The sequence below is a fragment of the Castor canadensis genome, chromosome 11 (assembly GCF_047511655.1).
Source record: "Castor canadensis chromosome 11, mCasCan1.hap1v2, whole genome shotgun sequence".
In the NCBI taxonomy this organism is placed as follows: domain Eukaryota; kingdom Metazoa; phylum Chordata; class Mammalia; order Rodentia; family Castoridae; genus Castor; species Castor canadensis.
Window position 1 is genome coordinate 18,883,811 of NC_133396.1, and position 20,848 is coordinate 18,904,658.

At 53.3% G+C, this 20,848-nt stretch overlaps 1 protein-coding gene across 4 annotated transcripts in view; it reads left to right on the forward strand.

The window, feature by feature from the left end:
- Positions 1 to 3,983: 3,983 nt before the first annotated feature.
- The window catches only part of Rara (retinoic acid receptor alpha), a 44,631-nt gene continuing 27,766 nt past the window's right edge, over positions 3,984 to 20,848 (forward strand). For 2 of the 4 annotated variants that reach the window (XM_020176351.2, XM_020176354.2), the window contains exon 1: positions 13,106 to 13,330. The gene's annotated coding sequence lies outside the window, so the exon portion shown is untranslated. Of the gene's footprint in view, positions 4,135 to 13,105; positions 13,331 to 20,848 lie in introns of those variants that run through there. The other 2 variants (XM_074045674.1, XM_074045673.1) reach the window with 2 other exon arrangements.

The window sequence follows — 20,848 nt, forward strand, 5'->3', positions numbered from 1 at the left end:
TCCCCACCTCGTTGTGTTTGAGGCTTGGAGCCTTCCTCTTAACTGCAGGGCTTGAGTCAGGAACATGGCTTGACTGTCAGTGGGGCTGCTATGTATCCTCTCTGGCAATCCAACCAAGATACATTTGCAGATTCAAAGGGGCCAAATTTCCCCTCTACCTCTTTTCTCTCTCCTTCCCCTGGTATTGGAAAGAGGGCTTTCTGTGTATTGGTTTGTTAGTTTTCCTTCCTTCAGCTCTCCCCCCACTGTCAATTTCTAGGTCATTGCTGCTCTTAAGACTTTAGCAATCGGAGCAGGGTTGGTTCTGTCAATGGTGCGTGAAGCAGACTTAGAATCCCTGTTTGGCCTTCGCTGCCCTTGTGGGAGCAAAAGCTGATATGTGTTTGTCAGTAAAGTCTTAAGTGTAATTCAGACAGCCAGGGAAGAAAGGAGGAAGAAAGTCCTTTCCTTGTTGGTTTTTCTCGCTGAAACTGAGCGTTCTGGGAAGGTGGTGGGAGTTTTAGTAGGATAGGATGGGCCTGTGGTTACTAGTTTTTGCCAGGATCATAGGCCGCTTCACATGGAGTAGTGGCAAAGATACTGACCTACATTATTCCTTTTGAAGGGTGTGTGTGTGTCTCTAGTTTATCTTTTTTTTTTTTTTTTTCAAGAACCAAATTAAGTTCCATAGTGTTGGGTATTGCCATGGAAAGAATATAAACCCAATAATAAGTTAGTGTGAGTTCAACCCCAGCACTGCCACTGACATTTCTGGCTCAATGAAGACCGCCTGTGGCTAGCTGACTAAGAGTGTGTGAGGTCCAGACTACCCAGACATCAGAAAAGTTGGCAAAGCCTGTTCTCTCCCTCCCGTTGCTTCTTACCTTTACTAAGTATCCTTTTTAAGATACACAATAAGAACTAATAAGTGTGAATAAGGTATGACTTAGGACATTTTTAAAAAATATAAGGTGTTAATTACCTTGACTAATATGGGAGACAGTTTTGATTTTTTTTTTTTTTTTTTTCTTGTGCTGGGGATTGAACCCAGCTATGCTAGGTAAGTGCTATACCACTGAGCTACATGCTCAGCCCTAAGATTGAGATTTTATTTACATTTGTACCAAGTCCCCCATACCTGGTAGAACACCCAATGTTTGGTTGGTATTCAGTAACTTGAGTGAACAGATAAATGAACCAAGATGTTGCCTTTGCACCATCATAAGAATAGTTCTCAGCTGGAGGAAAGCATTGGCGCTTTTGTACTGAGGTGAAGCAGGCCCCTGCAAGAGAAGGGTGCTTCTCCTTACAAAGTGTATCTTGGCATAGTTATGGAGCATTTATTGGCCTCACAGATGCATTCTGATCAATCCCTCTGATGTAGGATGTAGTCTTATGTTGCTTGAGGCAACCTCCATGTTACTTAAGGGAAGCTTAGCTTCTGGGGAAAGTTGTGGTCTCCTGTTCCTCCTGCAGAGACAAGGTGCCCTCTAAGATATTCTCTGAAGCTGCAAACTGCCTGTGCTCTTCTTCACAGAGGAGGTACATTTTATAGGGGGCAAAGGTGTGTCTGGTCTCCCCTTGATTCTAACCCCAGCCCTGAGGCACTGGCAGTAAAACTAATTGGGTGCAAGGGGCCTGGGTAAAGGTTGAAGGCTGGCAAAAGGAGAGAGCCAGCTCCATTTTTTAAAAAGCTCTAATTGAGTTCTGAATCAGCTTCACTCACTTTGATCCCTCCTCTGTTTCCCACACTGCCTGAAAGAGCTAGATCAGCAGTTTGTAACAAGGGTGCGCCTGCTCCCCATACCCGCCCCCCCTCTCTTGACGCTCTCTGCTGCCGCCATCCACTGCTTGTCTCCTTCAGTTAAGATAATGAAGATGCTGAGAGATAAAATGTGTATTTAATAAGGGTGGGGGGAGGGAGGCCAAAAGGGGCAGCCAGGGCCTTCCCTAGTTTGGGGCCTCGCCAAGACTAGCTGAAAGCAAAGCTAGAGTAAGACTTGGCCCCAGGGTGTGGGGGTTTCTGGGCCTCAATCCAGCTGACTTCACTGCCTGCTGTTTGCCCTAAATTCCCCCACCTCCACCCTCACCCCCACACTCCTTTTTCTCCTCTCTGCTCCCAATGGGAGAAAGGAGTCTTGCTTGACTTTCATTTCAGCTGGTAATTTGGCCTTTGGTGTGATGCCCCCCACCCCAGTGTCAGCTGCAAGGTCAGCCTAGGGCAGCCCCCTATAGCCTAGGCCTGTAGGAGCTGTGGGTTCACAGTGGGGGGTGAAAAGCTGGAGTTAATGAAGACCAGCTGCTTGTCTGGGTTCTGCCTACAGCTAGCTGGAGGCCAGCCTTTGGTGGTGGTTAGAAAGGGGGGGAGGTGGAGAGTGACCTCCATCCATGGCACAAGGATATCCTGTGGCAGCTGGGCCTGTGCTTCCTGAGCTTGGTTTCATCCTTGGTTTGTAAGAGAGTAGTCTGTTTCCTTCTTCCCCTATTCCTCCCCAAATAACACTCAGCCCTCAGCCCTTACTGAGCTTTATAACTGTAGTGGTGACCCAGCTGAGATCTGAGGATCTCCAAGCCCTTTTGTAAACACTCATTAACTGCCTGGGAAGAACCCAGAGCCCTGTTTAACAGCTGGGAGAGAACTGAGGCACATGAGGGCGAAAGGCTTGACCTGAGCTCACCCCATGGACTCCAACCTGGGGCCTCCATCCTTGTCTAACTCCTTTCCCTAGTTCTCCCTACAAGACAGGGGTGGAGGCATTGCTATTGCTATCTCCTCTTCTAGGAAGAGGCCATGCTCGCTCTCTCTCAAAAATTGGTCCTGGACTTCTGGCCCTTCACCCCATGACACTTTCCCTGCTCTGCTGCTGGAGATAATGTACAACAATCCTTGCAAAATGTTCTCAATCCAGCACTGCAGACTTCTTGCCCACCCTGCCTAGCAAATCTAAATTTTTCCTTTTGGGCTACAGAGAAAGTTGATTATCCAAAATGTAGAGCTGGGGGTGTGCTTTAAGTGATTAAGAGTGCCTGCCTAGCAAGCTCAAGGCCCTGAGTTCAAATCCCACTACCAGCAGGGGAAAAAAATATGTTTCCATTTCTAAACTGAGTGACTTTAAATTGATCTATTTTGTTAAACAGTCTCTCTGTCCCCTGTATACCCGGGATAATATTCTCTTAAATTTGTGCATTCTGGTAATAAAGATTCAGGACCCTGGATTAGCAGAGTGGCTCAAGTGGTAGAGTGCCTGCCTTGTAAGTGTGAGGCCCTGAGTTCAAACCCCAGCACCAACAAAAAAGATTTAGGACCCTATTGAGGGGTGGGCACCAGTTGACCTTTGAATTCTGTGTCCTGCTCTTCCACCAGCAAATGCCATTTCTAGTTATGAAGGTAGCCCAAAGTTCCTTTTTATTTGTTTCCCCTGCTTCACAGCCCCACCTGCTCAGACTAACCTGTATATGTGGATTTATATACCTCATATTTCCGAACACACACCTGAGTCTAACCAAAATATTGCCAGTTTCCAACTGCCATCAAAATCATCCTGCCTTTTTTCCTTGCTGATAATCAGGATTTTCTCCTGACATGGTCTCTTAGGCACTTAGGGATAGGATGAGGTGACTGCTGTAGTTTGTGAGGAAGAGGACAGAAGTGAGCACCTGTCCAAAAGGAACATTCCTTTCCCCAAATTCTCAATAGCTAAATGGCTCAACTGGAGTGTGATAGGGAAAGAGAATTTAACCCCATCTCCAGCACCAAAGCCCAAATCCATTACCTCAGGGCAGGCTGGAAGAAATGTCTATTTCTTCCTGTCTCATGTCATCTTAACCTCAGCTAGTCATTCACATGTTGTGTATTTGAGACCAGGTACTGTTCCTGCCCCCAGCCCATGACTCAAACCCCTGTCTTTCTTCCTGTGGCTTTTTTCTCCCCCAGCAGTCCTGAGCTCTGTACTTGCTGACCCAGTCAGGGCTGGTAGAAGCGGGTGGGCGGGGAGAGCCTGCTGTCTGGAGAGTGGACTTTAGGACCCAACGGGAACCCGTGCTTCTTGCAGCAGCCTAACCCAGAAGCAGGGGGGAATCCTGAATCAAGCCGAGAGGGCTTCCCCGGTTCTCCTGGGAGCCCCATCGCCCCCCTACCAGCACACACCTGAGCAGGTAGGATGTGCACACTCATTCCCAATTCTCCCTTGGCTGCCTTTCACCCGGCTCCTCTGCTTCTGATTTTGCTATTTCCTTCTTTGCCTGTTCAGGCTTTCCCAATCCCTCCTTCCCCCCCCCCACAGCCCCCCCATTGCTCACTGTAGCCCTGGGAGGTGGGAGCCTGGGAATAGTGGGGTGTCTGAAAGCTCAGAGCCCCTGACCCTCCAGTGCCTCTCTTGCCTTCCCCCTGAGGCATTCTCCATTCTTTAGCTAAGAATGCAAAGTGAGGGGAAGGTCTCCCTGCTTCAGCCCCACGCCCTTGCACCCTCACCCTCCTTTGCAGTATTGCCTTGTACCCCTTCCTCCACCTCACTTAGACTAGAGAATTGGCAAATGATGGGGTAATAGAGTAGAGAAAGCCTGAGAGGGAGCTGAGCCTCCCTGAGAGATTTCTCTCTAGCTTCCTAGCCCAAAGAGCTCAGGACTTTACCCCCAGTCCCTGCTCACCATGTAGAAAGCTTATGTCCCCTTCCAGGTTCATTGTACACTTGGGTGGCCAAGGGCTTTACTGGAGAGTAGTGCAGGTTGAGCATTTTGGTGACCTTTTCCTTTAGGAAAAGTTGAGCTTAGAGCCCCCATCCCTGCCAATACCTCAACACCTCCCATTATGTGCCTGTGTATACAAACCTGTGTGACTGTAAGATCTGTAAGTTTGGGATAGGGGTTCATGTGTGCATCTGAAGGAGGGATCCCAGAGTGCAGCCCAGGCCAGAACAGGCACAGTCCAGATGGCTGGGAAAGGGGGTGTGGACCAGATTGGGGTGATTGACAAGCCATGCCAGCTCCCTGGGCTCCTTGGCTTTCAGAGCCACACAGACTCCTGGTATTACACTAGAGCTGGTAGGTTCCCAAGCTTCTGCCCACCTGAAGGCTGTGGGAGAGAGCTGGATGGCACCTACTGTTTACATTGGCTTATTTTTCTGTCCTGTGGTGGGCTGATAGGCCCTGCTTTCTGAAGATCTAGGACATCTCATTCTGGTTTGGTGGGTTTATGGGAAGAGTGGATCTTGCTTCTGGGGTAGTGGACTGTAAGAGAGGTGATAGAAGACACTGGTCTCACTTTGAAGGACCCCCCTACTGGCTCTTAGTGTATGGTAAAGAGTGGGTAGCATGTACCGCTGTGGTAACTGTCTATCTGTGGGGTGTGCTCTGTGTTCTTCCACAGGTCCCAAAGGCCCCTGGGTTGGTTTTGGAGGAGAGGGTAGATGATGGAGTGATTTTCAGATTAGTTCTGCTCATGATCCAAGAGGGAAAGTGGAGATTTTTTTTTCAAATATTTATTTGGAAAATGGAGATTCTGAGTGTGAGCAATAGACCAGGAATCAGGCCTAAATTTGAGACTCAGCTTAGGGTCACTTTACTCTGTGCATTTGTATTCTTCCCTTTTTCTAGACTTTTAGTGTATTCATTTGTAAAAAGTTTTCTCAGTAGCAACCTGGGCTTGCCTGACAGGAATACTGCCATAAAGACCCTCTAGGATAATTGTATGATAAAGCCCAGTGCAAATTTAGTTATGGCAGGAGGGTTCTAGGATGGGATCCTCTTCCTAAATCTAGGTCAGTCTCTGCCTTCGGTTTCCTTCCTCCATCTTGCCCACTGGGGGTAGAGGAACCAGATACAGCTATTGCTCCAGGGGCTGCAGAATTCCCCCAATGCAGAAGCAGGGACCAGGGTACATATGGCCAGAGAGTACAGATCTCTCTACCAGGTCTTCTTCCTGTGGTGCTCCACAGCTTCTCCCCTGAGCCCTGTCTCCACCTTCCTTCTGCCATCCCTGCTCTGTGTCCTTGTCGCTGTCTCTCCCCTGCTTAGTGGCCTCCTTGTCCAGCTCACTGGGTAAGAGCCCTAATCGGATTCGACAGCTGAGATGTATGTGGCGGCTGAGGGCAGGAGGAGGGAAGCCAGTGGGAGCATGGTGTAAGGGCTGCCCTTGGCACTGCCTGGGCCTCCTGAGCATCACCTTGGGCCTACTGGCCCCTTGCTTAGTTTGGCCCCAGGAAAGGGGTGCCAGAGGAAGCTCAGGAATGAACCGGCTGGGAGATGAAGATCAAGGTAGGGGAAACACCCTGCACCTGAAGCCCTAGATGATACTTAATGGCCTTAATGTCAGTAAATCTGACTCTAACCAAGAGGAGAGGACAGCAGATGAGAGCTAGACTAACTATCCCCCTCCCTACTCCCACAGCCTCACTTTCTTCTCTCCTCTTGTTCAGAACAACATTCACTTTTCCCATCTAGCCCTTTTGGCCAGAACATTCTTATAGATCACATCTGGGAGCTACTAGTGGGGGGGAGGGGTCATAAGTCTGTCTATTGAGCCATTTCCTCCCCTCCAAGGTATTCCTCTCAGTCACTGGGCTGGGTGCCAGGACTCCTGGGTTTCCCGCCTGTCTCATGGTTACTGGCTCCCTTGCAGGCCTCCAGAGACTCCTAAACTGGTTTCCTGCCTCCTGTATATATAGGGAGAGCCTCCCATAGGGCTGGGAGGTGTCAGGAATCCCAGATGGGTTAGGGAGAGGACATCGTAGCCCCTCACATCTTAGCACCCAGGCATCTCCTTCAGCCTCTCACTCAGCTTGGGGGCAGTGCATGCCCAGTTTGGTAGGAATGGCCTGTTCTTGACTCCAGGCTTCTATCTTTACATGTTGGTAGCCAACATCTTCTACCGTACTTTTTAGCTTTTTTCCCCATGGTATGTACTGGTGACTATCAAAACTCCTAGGTCTGCATTCACATATTTTGGGGAGCAGTAGATTAACATAATTGAGGCTGGGGCACTATTTTGTCTTCTGTCCAGCTGGGCCAGGATGAAGGAAACTGGCACAAAACTTCCCCACACTAATTCCCTCTGCCCTCAAAAGACCAGCCAGTAGAGCCAGGCCCTTCCCTTTCAGTGCCTACAATATGGTTGGCACTGATTTGTCAGAAATTGGGAAGGTTTCCCTCTAGACCACTTGCCTCCTCTCTCCTCCTCCCACAGGGCAGGGGCAGCTCTGTGATTGTAGGCACTTATGGGCAGGCCTCCCCTAGGGAAGGGGTGTGAGATGCCCCTAAGATGGCCAAGTTGGCACTAGCCCCAGGCTGGAGTGCTGGACATGGTTCTAAGCTGGGAGTTGGTGGGGGAGGGCAAGGCATGGCCCTCCCTGCCCCCCCTTATTTCCTGCTCTTTGGGCAGCTGTGGGCGAGAAAGGCTGCAGGGACTATTTTTAGTTGGTCTGTCCCCTGGCAGGAGGGACGTGCAGAAAAGCACGGGGCAGGCAGAGGGGCTGGCCAAGGTGAGGGTAAGCAGGCAGGCAGAGGATTGAGGAGGGTCTGGGGGGCAGCAGATAGAGCAAGGAAACATGGTGGGCAGGAATAGGACCTTGCTGAGAGGGACTGGACCAGGTAGCTGGGCTGCACTGGGCAAAGAAGTCTTGGACCCTTTAGGGCTCTCAGTCCAACTTCACTCCGAACTGGAAGGGGCTTCAGAGGCTAGATAACCCCTTTCCTTCACAGAGGGTAAAACAGTCCTAAAGGGGGGACCCTCAATTGGTCATTGACTGCTTTGGGAGCTGGACCCAGACGTTTTACACAGCTCTTCTCTGGTCACTGACCCTCACCACACCTCCTTGTGCTTTTCTCTTACTGCAGCAAGCAGGGTCTCAGGCCAGGCACAGATGGCCTATTTTCCTCTCTGTTTGTTTGTGCAGGGTCTCCATAAACTCTGGTCTGGTTTGTTTATAAATCTCCACCATGTGGACAGAGTCCATGTCCAGGCTGGAAGGAGGTCGGGGTTGGGGTTTGTTTGGGTGGCCTGTGGCCACTGGTGTGAATGGAAGTGCTGGATAGGTTCCAACACAGGCTGGTGAGCTGTGGACCTTGGAGATGCCTTACAGAGGGACATGCTGTCCAGCTGCCTCATTTTAGAGACCCAGAGAGGGCCAGCTATTTGTACACAGTTGCAGCATGAGTAGGGACAAATGGAGGATGGGGATGCAGGTTTTCAGACTCTCCAGAGTCCTTTGGGAGCCCCCTCCTGCCCAGGACTCACAGGTCATGGTGGTTGTTTACCACTTCCCCCTCCCCAACAAAGGAAGAGAACAGTGCTGAGGAGTGGGGAAATTATCAAAGGCTGATGGTCACTTGTCAGAAAGGAACCCTCAGGCTCTGATGGCGCTCATCTGTAATCCTAGCTACTCAGGAGGTAGAGATCAGGAGTAGGCCCTGAGTTCAAGCCCCAGTACTGGGGAAAAAAAAAGAAAAGAAAAAGAAAGGAACCCTCCTCTGAGGCCTAGAGGAAGAAGCTGGTGTTTGAGGAGAGATGGGGGTGTATGGGGAAAAAAATTCAGAAGACAACTGTGGTACCTCAAAATTCAGTCTGCATTCTGTCTCCCTCAGCTGCAGAGGAAGCCATTCCTTGACTAGGAAGTGAATGGCACCTCCTGGAGTTGTTCAAGGCCATGACTATGTAGTCAGTTATGGTATATCTGTCCCCACCTTCTTTCTTCAAATTAGCTTCAGAACCCAGCTGGGAGGAGGTGTTCCAGACTGGCCTTAATCCAACATCCTTTCCCCACCCTGCCTCCTGCCACTCAGCTTCTCCTGTTCTGCTACTGCCCACCCCCTCCCCACTAAGCAGCTCTCAGAGGGCTACAAATTATAGTGCAGGAGCCCCTCCCCCTCTGCACTCAGTTTCTCTGTCTCTGGGGGGCTTATTTATCATGCCCCCTCCCAGTTGAGCCTGCTGCAGTATGTGAGAAATCAATAGTGCAAATGGATTGAGGCTATTCAGCCAGTCAACTCCCCTTGGGCCCCCCAACTCCACTGGGACTTCTGAAGCTACTCAGTCCCCTTCCAGCTCAACATCCACATAGACAGACACATCTAGTGCTTATAGCCAGAGCACTGAACACAGGAATTACTCTTTCTGTCTGTCTGTGTCTCGCTCACTCTCTCTCTTTCTCCCATATACTGGTCTTAGCATGACAAATACTCTTGAACATTTATTTCCTAGTTTGGGTGGAGTGGGAGTGGAGGACTCAAAGGGCAATAGGCTGCCAGCCAGAGGTGGGGAGGGAGGCAGGTGGGTGAGGGAGATGGGGACTAACTGGAGAAAGGATTGGGTGACAGTTTACCCCATCAGCGCTGGTAACTCAATCCCTGCACCCCACCCTCCCGATTTCCCTCCTGCTCAACAACTTCAGCAGCTGCTGGCAGAAGCAGGGCTGGCAGAAGTGTGTGTGAGTGCATGTGTGTGTGTGTGGAGGGGAGAGGGGCTGTGGGGGCAGGGGTGCTGCTGAGACATGTTAAAGAGACTCACAGCCTGGGTACAACTTGGGTGGCAGGAGGAGGTGGGGCAGGTAAGAGAGTGGGTGGTGAGTGATGAGCAGGGGGCAGGCTGCAAAGAGGGCAGGGCAGCCCAGGGGTCTCACAAAACTTGCCCACACTGGGGGATGGGCAGTAGTAAGGGGTCAGGGTCGGGTCGGGCACAGCCAGAGCTCACTCCAGGGTGCTGATGCCTGTCTTCACCAGGGGGCACATGTAACCCTGGAGGGCACAGCCTGCCCCTATCCCTAATCTCTGGGCCGTGCCTACTGGGCAGTGCAGTCCTGGTGGTGACTAAGTCGCTTCTGTCCTGGGGCTGGCAAAATGCCAGACTCAGTTCTTCTCGGTAGGTGAGTCACTGCCCTGGCATCTCCCCCGGATGTGGCTGAGTCACCCGGCCATGCCTGCTAGGCAGGTGGGCACCATGCTTGTGGTGGAGGTGGAGGGTTATGTGTGCAGCCCCCATTGCCTTCTCTGGTCTCTCTCTGTCTGGCATGTCCTAACCCCACCCAAGATCCTGCAGAGCCAGGCAAAAATGGTGCTTCTCCCATATGCTACGTTGAGGAGATAAAGGAAGAGACAGCAGGCTTCAGAGTGGAATTGCAGTATGTTTGATTTAGAGTAAATGGGAGAGGAGAGGACTGTGGGTTTGAATCCCAGCTCTGCCATTGACAAATTGTATGACCCTGGCAAAGCAATTGACTTTTGGGGCCTCAGTTTCCTATTCTCTACAATGGAAACAGCCCTGACCCTTCTGGACTGAGAATCACACCAGTGGGACTTTGAAGATAACTGTGGGAGGAGTTCCTTTTTGGATAAATTAGGAGACGGGAGGAGGAGTCAGCTGGGGCTGGTTTCAGCAGATGTTTTCCATGCCACCTGCCTCCAGGTGGTCTTGGAAAGACAGTTATTCCCCATCCCCTCTTCATACTCTATTTAATGCTATTCTTTTTTTTGTTTCGTTTTTTTCCCCCCCCTCGTTTTGTTTGTTTTGAGATGATCTAATTATGTAACCCAGGCTGGTCTCTAACTCAGGATCCTTTCGCCTCAGCCTCCTGAGTGTTGGGATTACAGATGTGTACCACCACACCTTGCTTAATGGTATCCTTTAGGAGTTCCCACAGGGTGTGAGAGTGAGGCCTTGTTTTGCTAGAAGTGCAGGACCTCCCAGGGCTATCTTGTATATCCTTGGCTGGATGTTGTATCTATCCAGATTCTCTCTTTTTAGGTTTGTCTAGCCGAAAGAGGGATCATTGTCTTGGGAAAACAGCGGCTTGGTTCTCCCCAAGCCTATCTCCTGTGTGTAGGGAAAGGATAGGCCCCAGGAGTGTCTTTCCTAAACAGGGATGCACCCCAGGGCCTGTGGCTTACTTCTTTTATTGTTAGTCCCTTGCTGCACTGTGTTTCTCTCCTTCTGCTGGAGGGACAGGGTGGAAGCAGTGTTGTAAAGCCAGCACAGCTGGCTAGCCCCCCACCTAGGGAAGTCTCCTACCTCCTGGAGTCAAGCTGGGGAAGGACTGGACCTTGGACAGGTAGCATTAGGTACCCTAGGCAGGAAGGGAGTGCCCCAGAGGTGTGCAGGCTGTGTGTTTGTACACATGGGTGCCAGTCTTGTATGGGCATCTGACCCCGGTAGAGGATGGGTTTTTGTGTGCATGAATTTCTTCCCTCATCTGCACATGGATCTACTGCTATGTCTGTACAGAAGCGTGCCCCACCCTCTGATTCATGCCCTTGTATGTGCACACGTGTGCGTGTACTTGTTCGTGCTGGATGTGCATACATAAGTCTTGAGGGTGTACACACTGTTGCCCTGAATGCGCACACAAGTAAGTATTCATTTGTGCTAGGGTGCCTCAATCTCTGTGGACATGAGTGCACATGAATCCATGTGCTGGCAGGTGTATGTGAAGGTCGTTCACATACATGGGAGGCAGTGTAACTGTTCCTCCACACTTGCGTTTTTCTGTCTGAGAACAGTCCCCTTTGGCCTCAACTGGTAGGATCTAGGCTGGGAGGAGCCAGTGGGGCTGGAAGTGGACTGGCGCTAGGCTTCCTCCTAAGGCTGGTTCCTCACTTGGGTGGAGGCCCCTACTGTTGGTGGGGCTCAGGCTGAAAGGCCCTGGGGGTGGGGGCCAGGGCTGGGGAGGAAGGGGTTAAGTGTCGGCGTCCACATCTGGGAGCCATTGGCGCATTCCTGCCCGCTGAGCACATGTTTGCGGATGGATCTGGACGGGACAGGGCGGGAGGGGCTGGGTGAGCGGTTCGCACCGGCAGACTGAAATCCAGACGGCAGCGGGAGACAGCTCTGGCTCAGCGGGCGGGAAGGGGCTGGGGGAAGAGCTGCCCAGAGCTGCCGGGGCAATTCCCTCTGCGCGGGACCTCCGCAGATCTGGCCTGTGCTACTTCCCAAGGCTTGGGGTTAAAACGAAAGAGAGAGAGAGAGAGAGAGAGAGAGAGAGAAAACGAACACCAAATACTTCAGTTCTAGACCTAGCTTTGCTACCTGTGCGACCGTGGACAAAACCCCGTCTGTGACTGGCCTCCAGTTCCTAGTCTGTAAAGTGGGGACTATCAGAGCTGTGTATTTGCTAGCTTTGCCACCGGCTCGGGCTGAGCGTCTCTTCACTGGGTGGAGGACTGAGAGTGCGGCACTTCCTTTTCCAGTGGGAAGTGTGGGGGCAGTTGTAGCCACTTTTCTGTCCAGGATCTGGGCGATGGGGGGTCGACCATAGGGAATCCGACAGTGGCTGCTAGCGGTGGGGACGTGATCTTCACAGCAAGGCAGTAGGCTCGGAGGAGGCCTGTGGCTTGTTGGAGGCTGGGGTCTGTACATGGAGGTGATTCAGATTCTGTCCAGCTAGAACATGAATGAAAGCTTTTCTGGCTTCTCCAACGTTGTCTAGGAGAGAGAAGATAAGAGCCGTATCTTTTAGTATCCAGAGGTGCTTCTGGGCGCCCCTACTGGAAGAGCTAATAGCTGCCTTTTGGAAGAGAGGGTACTTCAAAGGAGCCCGAGGGGTTGGATTGGACCAGAGGTCTTCCGACCGCCTGGAGCTAAAGAGGTGTTTGGTGTTTGCGGGAGAGCTCCTGTACTCTCTCTTTTTTTTTTCTTCAGATAATTAAGGTCCAGAGAAGGGAAGTGACTTGCTCAAGGTCACGCAACTCTGTTTCTCAGTCCCAGGTGGTCTCTGGAGGATAATTATGAGAGTCAGGGGCAGGAGTCACTGCATTCACTTCCATATTACAGCACCTCCTCTCTTCCCAGGTTTAGGTGTGAGAGGGGTGTGTGTGTTTGTGTCCCTGTGAGTGTGGGCGTGTAGTTGGGAAAAGGGAGCGTAGGATACCACACACTGCGGTCGTTTTTTCCACCGAGCCCTATTTCTGCAGAACTTCACTTCCTCCTCGCTCTGAATCTCCTATCCTGGCGTTGAGGGAGGGATTCTCCCAGATTCCCACGGTCCAGCCTTCAGCTAGGAGCGGCTCCTTTAAGACTCGCCCTTCCCTGGGTCTATTAAGGAGAGAGAGACGGGTGTGAACATGAAACCCCTCCCCTAGCTTCTGATTGGTAGGTGGGCGGGCAGGGGCGGGTTTGACGGAGGGGGCCTCCCCTCACCCTAGCTCCTTGCCCTCCGCCCCCCTAGTCTGGGGCTCCGGGTAAAGTTTCAGCCTCCGCACGTGACTCGCCATGGCCGCTGCCGTCGCCCCGCGCCCCTGAGCCGCGGCCCCCCGGACGGCTCCTCTCAGGAGACCCCACACCCCTGACGCCAGGCAGCGCCGAGGCGCCAGGTTAAGACAGACGCCGTGCCCGTGTACACCCGAACGGGTTGCATCCGCCGGCTGCGAGGTAACCTCTTCCCCGGGATTCTGGGGAGTCCTTGGCTCCCGCACGCCTCGGGGCCCCGGTGGCCTGCTTTGGATAGGAGCTGCGGGCAGGGACTAGGTTCCCGGCAGTTCCGACGGGGACCCGGGGTTTCCTGGGCTTCCTAGCCCGCCGCCGCCGTGTCCCGGGTGGGGGAGCCCCGTCTGTACGTCTGTCTGCGCTGCGTCTTCGCGCGCAGCCTTGAGGCATCTGGGGCCGGCTTCCGCGCGTGTCTCCGGCGCTTCAGCAGATCCGCCGCCGGGAACTCCTCCTGCTCTTTTTCTCCTCAAAACCAAGCAAAACAAAAAGACTTTCAAACCTGTTTGGGGAGACATCGGATGCCCAACGGACTAGCCTCCTCCCGCTCTCCCTCCTGTTACCTGAGCCGCCCTGTGGTTTGGGGAGAATCAGCCAAGGGGCCCACCCCCACCAGAGGGAGCTGGCTGGGGGGCGGGGCCCGCTCATCTGGTGTCCCTGGTGGAGTGAGGGGAGCCATCAGAATTGGATGTGGGAGGCATTGCAGTTGGGTGGGATGTCCCTGAGTTTTGTGCTACCGTGGGGTTGTGGGGGCCTTTGGGGTGAGGCGAGGACGGAGTAGATTGGCCGACCTTGCTTTGCTGAGGATGTCTGGGACCTAGTGCCACCCACGAGGCTTGGAAGCTGCTAACCAGATGTGTGTATGTGTGTGTTGGGGGGGGGGGTGGCTGGAAAATCAGCTTGGCTATGTCCCCTCTTAGTGGGCATTGCCCTGCTGTCAGGCTGCTCCATGGGAAAGGGGGACAGCTTCCAGTATGCTAGGCTGGAGGGTGGGAATGAACTCATGGAAATTAGACAAAAAAAGCCCCCAGACATTGAGAAGTTTCTTCACCCTTCATCCTGCCTTGGATAGGATGCCCATGGAAGGATTCCCCCTTCCCCCATCTGATCCCGGATTCTGCTTCTGCAGCCAGATTGTCTTCTGCCTATGTGCACATGTGTGTATGTATGTGTTCCCCCTGGGGGATTGTTTCTGAGCACATCCCCCACACACTCTGCTGCTTACTGCAACCCTCAGTTCTGCTCCTGACTGTGTGTGTGTGTGTGTGTGTGTGTGTGTGTGTGTGTGTGTGTTGCAGGGATTCAGGGATGTCATCCCTTTCCCTGGCTGCAATCTTCACAGGGCAAGTATTTCCAAAAGGACCCCCATGTCTTGCTAGGAAATGGATCTTAGGCCCACAAACTCTTCAAACTCCTCTAGTCTGGGCAGAATTGGAGGCTTCCCCTGTGTGTGGGGGGTGGGGGTGGAGATGAGTTTGGGGTAGGGAAGAAGAGAAAGTATTTGGAGTTGGACTTTGTGGTTCTTCCTGGAGGAAGAAAAGGGGTGGTTGTAGAGTCAGGGAGTTTGTGGCTGTTTAGGATGGTGCACTGGGAGGACTGGGACATTGATACTGCCTGGGTGTCTGGGTATGAAACGGGTCAGTAGGGTCAGACTGGAGTAGGCCATTGGGAGCTGAGGAGGGTGGATTTTTCAGGGACTCTGAGAGTGTGAGGGGGGTTTCATAACCAGACTCAGGCTGTGCAGACACAGTGGCAGCTCTAAGAAGACCCTGGGCTGGGAACAGCTTAGTCCTGCTATAGCTCTCAATCTCTGACCCTTCAGTCTGGCCCTAAACGCCCCTACTGCCATACTAGGGCACCTCTCTAGTTCCCCTCCTACTCCCAACCATGCTGCAGCCTGGCAGGAAGCTAGCCGTAGGCAGCCCCATCCTGATTGCCCCTGTGCCTCTCCTGCTGGACTCAGTCACCCACACATGCCATGATGTGGTTTCTGCTACCCCGTATAGTGTGTGGGAGAGGACATTGAATGGCCTTTAGGTCTGTTTGGGGGACATTGACCTAGATCCTAATGACCTGCCTTCCCCTAAACCATTTGGTTTCCAAAAGTGGTTCTGCCTTCTGGGACCTTTCTCCCTAGGCTACTCTGCTTAGACTCTAGGGTCTTAGTTGAGATGGTCCTTAGAACTGTGGGGTGTGATGATGGGGGTTGCCCCTCAACATAAGCCTCTCTGCCCAGGTGGCTGTCCTCTGGGAAGCATAAGCAGGGTAGGACCTAGGCTCTGCTGGAGGGGTGGGCGTGTTTGGGCCTCTGTGGGGTCTGTTTGGGAGCGCTGCCGGGAATCTAGGGTGACTGGCATCTGTGGAAGGTAATCCTATCCCTGTGACGAGTAAGCAGGGTAATCTCTACTCCCAGCATCCCATACCCCTATTTGGTGGTGGTGGTGGTTTTGGGAGTGTGGGAAGCTGGCAGGGCCCCTGGCAAGATGACCAGGATTGTCTTGACTGACCGCGTTTTGGGAAAGTAGTGTAGCCACTGATACCCCCTAGCTTCCAGGGCTTTGGCTGCACATCTTCTCTGAGGCCTGCTGTCTTTCTCCCTCTGCTCCCCTTTCCACCCTCCTGCTGCTGTCTGGAGCCTACATGGGTGTGTGTGTGTGTGTGTGTGTGTGTGTGTGTGTGTGTGTGTGCATAGGGGGGTGAGATGGGGCAGGCCTGGATCTTCATGTGTGTCCAGGGAATGTTTTGGCAATTGGCAGAATTGACTGAGGATGTCTGAGTGTCCCTGCAGGGTGGGTGGTGTGTGGGGACCTGGCCTAGAGTGTGAGAATGTGTCAGCGTCGGTGTGTCTTGTCCCGTCTGGCTTGGGTGTGGGTGTCTCTTGCATCGTCTGGATCTCGCCTCCCTCTCTGGTCTTCACCCCCCTTCTCCCCCCACCCCCCCAGCTGGGACCGCCTGCTCTCTCTCCCCGCAACTGGAGCCTCCCTTGCCTGTTCCTGGAATTTGGAAAGGAGGAGGAGGAAGAGGCAGGCAGGCAGACAGACCTCCCACATGCTAGCCCGCCCGCCTGGCATCATGGGGAAATGAAATAGGTGCTATGGAGTTAAGTTTTCCCTGGCTTCCCCAGACCCTGCAGTGCACAGGAGCCAGCTCTTACAGTGGGCAATGGGCCACCCACTCCTCCAGGCAGTGATACCTCCTTCCACTCAATATCCTGCCCCAAAGGGCCCCTGCTGAGCCTCCCGGCACCACTGTCAGCCTGGGGAGCTGGTGGGGGGATTAGACTGTTGCCAGCCTGACCAGCACCTGTTGCCAATCCCAACCCGGTAACTGGAGCCAGCCAGGGAAGGGGCTGCAAAATGACAGGTGGAATTTCTGCAGCTAGGCAACTGCCCCCAACTAGATTTGACTTTCCCTTCCAGCTGGAATAGGGAAAGCCCGTCCACCACCTCCCCAAGTGTCAACCTGATCTCAGCGTTGATCCCTCTGTCCTGCTGGAGTGTACACACACACACACACACACACACACACACACACGACTCCCCATCACTGGTTGCAAACTGAACTGTCCTCCTTCAAGTTCTCAGAGCTCTGCTGACACATACACACACACACACACACACACCACACACACACACACACACACACACACACACACACACACACACACACACACACACGACTCCCCATCACTGGTTGCAAACTGAACTGTCCTCCTTCAAGTTCTCAGAGCTCTGCTGCTGGGGCAGGGGAGTGTGTGTGTGTGTATTGGAGATGTAGATGGGGGTGGTTCTCTGTTAATGTTTTAATTGCATAAAAACTGGGAGCTCAGCTCTGGGCCAGTGGGGAGTCTGGGTCTGGCTGGCCGCCCAGTTTGGGCTAAATATAGTCTGGGACATCTGCAGAGAAGGGGAGGGGGTGGAGGGAGGTTCCATTCCCCCCACCTCCAGCCAAGGTGCCCTCGTCTGGGCAGGCATCTTGGAGCAGGGAGGGGGATTCCTCAGCACAAAGGACAGGGGAGAGGTGGTGGAGATGTAGCAGTTGGAACCTTGCTTGCCTCAAAAGAAGACACCTGAGATGAACCTGGAGCCTGATGTCAGGGCCCAAGTGGGATGTGCTGGTTGGATCCTCTGGCCCTGCTCCCTGTCCCCACCCAACCCTCCAGAGTTGCCTGAGGTCAGCAGTCTCTGTGTGTCACTGTGCCCATCCGGCAGTGTGTCACTGTGACCCACTCACTGTGTGTATGTGTGTACACACCTACCTTGGAGTGGCTTCCTCCTGGCCCCTCCCCCTGGAGTCTCTGTCCTCTGGGTCCTACTGCAGGTCCCCAGCCGTCTTGCCCTCTGTCCCTTACCCCACAGTGAAACCTTCAGCCCAGGAATCGAGACTTGAGAAAGGGAAGCTGCGGTGGGGAGTTCTCTGATCTCCAGTCACGGCAGGAAGTGGAGAAGAGGGGACTGAGGGGGGTAACTGTGAATGGCAGGTGGAGAGGGAGGGCCCTGTCAACCCTGTATCTACTGAGCTTGCACATAGTGATAGGGGTCCCACCCTCCCAGTGGTCCCCTTCCTCTAGCACCAGGTGGAGAAATGTTGGGGGACAGCTGATTTTCTCAGGGACTGCAAACAATGTTCGTCACCCCCCCCCAACAGTGAGAAAAAAATATCTTCCTGTCACGTGCCTGTTACTTCCTGTCCCTCTGTGGTTCCTGGGATGTTTGTTGTTGGTTGCCATGGTGATGGCCGCTGTAGGCACTACCCTTGGTTCTTGTGGGGAGGGAGCTGCCCCTCCCTTCAAGACCCACAATTGGGAGGGGGACCTGACTAGGGGGCCCTTTCAGGCTGAGTGTGTGTGGTCTCTGATGCCCCAGATCCCCCAGGGCCCCCAGACTTCTGTCTGTGGGAAGCAGTCACAGCCACCTACTCAGATTGAGTGTTGGAGAGAATATGACCGCGTCTGGCTGTGTTTGACTGTGGCTGTGACTGTGAGTCTGATTGGTTTGGCGGCATTGTTCCCTGCAGCCTGGGTCCCTCTGCCTCATAATTTCCCAGTTCATGGACCCTTTGCACCCCTATTCCCTTGTACAGTATGGGAGCCCTCTCCCATCTCTCCCAGCCTGTGTTCTCATGGACACCACTTTTCCCAGGGAGTTTCAGTGGCTTCTTGGGACACAGGCTGGAGTGCAAAGGGCTTTGGGCAAAGTCCCAGGTGTGTGTTTTGGGGTTGGGGAGGCCGTGGCTCTGCATTAGCTTCTCCCTGACCCCACAGACCCTGTTCTTTAAGGGGAGGCCATGGGGTTCTATGACCCAATTTCCCCACTCCCTGTGGGCACCCCAGATCAGCTGGGGATAGAGAGGGGAAGAGAATTTCTTAGTTCTAGCCCCAAATGAGTGGTTGGGTGTGGAGTAGGAAGTTCCTGGGGGGTCCAGGGGTGTGTGGGGGGGCATGGGGTGGGGCACAGTCTGACTCAGGCCTGGTCTGGGGTCAGAGCCAAAGGATATCCTGAGGTAGGAGGGGGTGTTCCTGGCTTCCCTGCAGCTTGGGTCCCCAGGGAGGGATGCTTGGAGGGGGCTGGTAGCATCCAGTCCTACTGGCAGTTTGCCCTAGGATTCAGAATGCAACAGACTCAGGGTTGAGACTGAACTGAGTGGGGATTGCTTAGTCTGCCCCCTATTTGCTGCCCTGTCACTTCTCTGTGAAGTCCCCCCACCTCACCCTACAATCATGAGCAAGTTGTTCTTCCTGCATGGTGGAGTGGAGTCAAGCAGTGGTGAGGGGGCAGCTGCCAAGGTGAAGGTGGGGAAAGCCCCGTGCCAGGCTGGGTGTGAGGCCGGTGGTTTCCAAGCTGGGGGGGGTCCCCTTTGTGCCCCTTTGGTCCCTCACCAGACAGAGCTGCCTTTGTATGGTCCACACACTCCTGTGGTCTGGCTGTGGTCTCAGAAGGCTCATCTCTTCCTCTTCCTGTTTTCTTCCTTCCCCATGGGTTGGTCCCCTCTTTGAGGCCTGGGCTGCCCCTGCCCTTTCACCTACTCTCTGCTCCTAAGAAAGACTGGGTGAGAGGCTGCAACTGTGGATCTGGGTGCACCCCTCAGCCACCCTGGACTTCGGAGGTCCTGAGTATGTCTCCTAAGGAGTTCTGGGGTACCATCTCTGGGGGGACCTGGAAAAGACCCCACTTCTTCCAGGTGCCAGTGGCTCACACCTGTAATATTAGCTACTCAGGAGGCAGAGATCAGGAGGATCACAGTTCAAAGCCAGACCCAGCAAATAGTTTGCAAGACTCTGTCTTGAAAAAAACCCTTCACAAAAAAGGGCTGGTGGAGTGGCTCAAGGTGTATGCCCTGAGTTCAAGCCCCAGTACCACAGGGGAAAAAAAAAAAAAAAGACCCCACCCACTTCTTTCCCTGGAACCTGATCTGTCCTGGGCTTGGGTTGTCCAGTTGCCTCTTGTGCCTGGTAGTGAGTCACTGCTGACATTGCAGCACCTGGTTGGGTGGGGGGTGGTGCTCAGACAGTTCTGAAGCTGACGCAGAACTTTGGGCTGTGTGAAGTACAGATTGGGGAAATAGTGAATCCAGTCTTCTGGTGCTTCACCTTGAGGCAGTGGGCAGCTAGGTAGCACCCAGCAACAAAATGCTGCACTTCGCCCTCTTAACCTCCTTGAGGACATGCCCTGAGCCCACACATCCTTGGGCAGGTTTTCAAACAAGCCCTAGTTGCAGAGAGGCAGGCTGGGTCTGGGTAGGGCTGGTGGGGGAGAGGTGCCCTCCACCTGTCTCTGCCTCCTCAGGTGCTCCTTCCTTCCAAGCCCTCCTTAGTGGTCTCTTTCTAAGTAAAGCTGCTCTTACTGGCAGGAGAGGACTGAGAGCTGAGGCTAGGGGCCCTGGAGAAAAAGGGGAAAAGGGAGTAGTGGTCGTTACTTCCCAACCCTGCTTGCATATAGAGGAGCATGAGGGGATTGGTTGTGGCTTTGTGTGTGTGAGTGTGTTTTCCTGGAAAGTTTATAAATAGCTCCAGCCCACTGTACTGTTTGAAAATCAGCTCTGCCCCACCCTGCCCCTGCTTGGCCAGCTCTGCCAGCTCCTGGCAGGGTAGGGGGTCCTAAGGAGTCAGGGCTTTGTTTCTGCCAGGGCTGAACTCCCTCTCGCCCAAGTAAAGTTTGAGCTCTGAGTGTCATTTGCATATGATTCATTAACTGTCTAGAATGCTTAGGAAACCCCCTGTCTCCCCCCTTTTTTTTAAGCTCCCCAATCTTCGCCCCCTTCTCTCAGCCCCTAAGGAGGGGACTGCTTGACTTTTATTTGTGGGGAATCATTGTTTTGGGAGAATCAGAGAGGAGAAAGTGAATGAAGAAGCAGGGAGGCTGTGCCCAGCAGGCCTGGGGACCCCTGGCTTCTCACCCCTAAGGATAGGGGAGGAAATGGTATATTTCTCTTCCCCTTCTCCCCTCCCCAAATCCTAAGATTTCCCTTTTTTGGTTTATGAAATGCAAGAAGGGATTTGGGGAAAGGGTTGTGGTCAGGCCTCTGCCCACACCCCTAATTTCCCTCTCCCCACATCCCTCTCCTCTCTCTGGGGGGAAGCAGACCCTGGAAGATGGGTAATGTTCCATCCCAGCACAGTCCACAGATGTGGGCCCTGGTTGAGGTGAGAGGCGAACTGCTTGTTGAGGGCCCCCAGGTGAGAGTGAG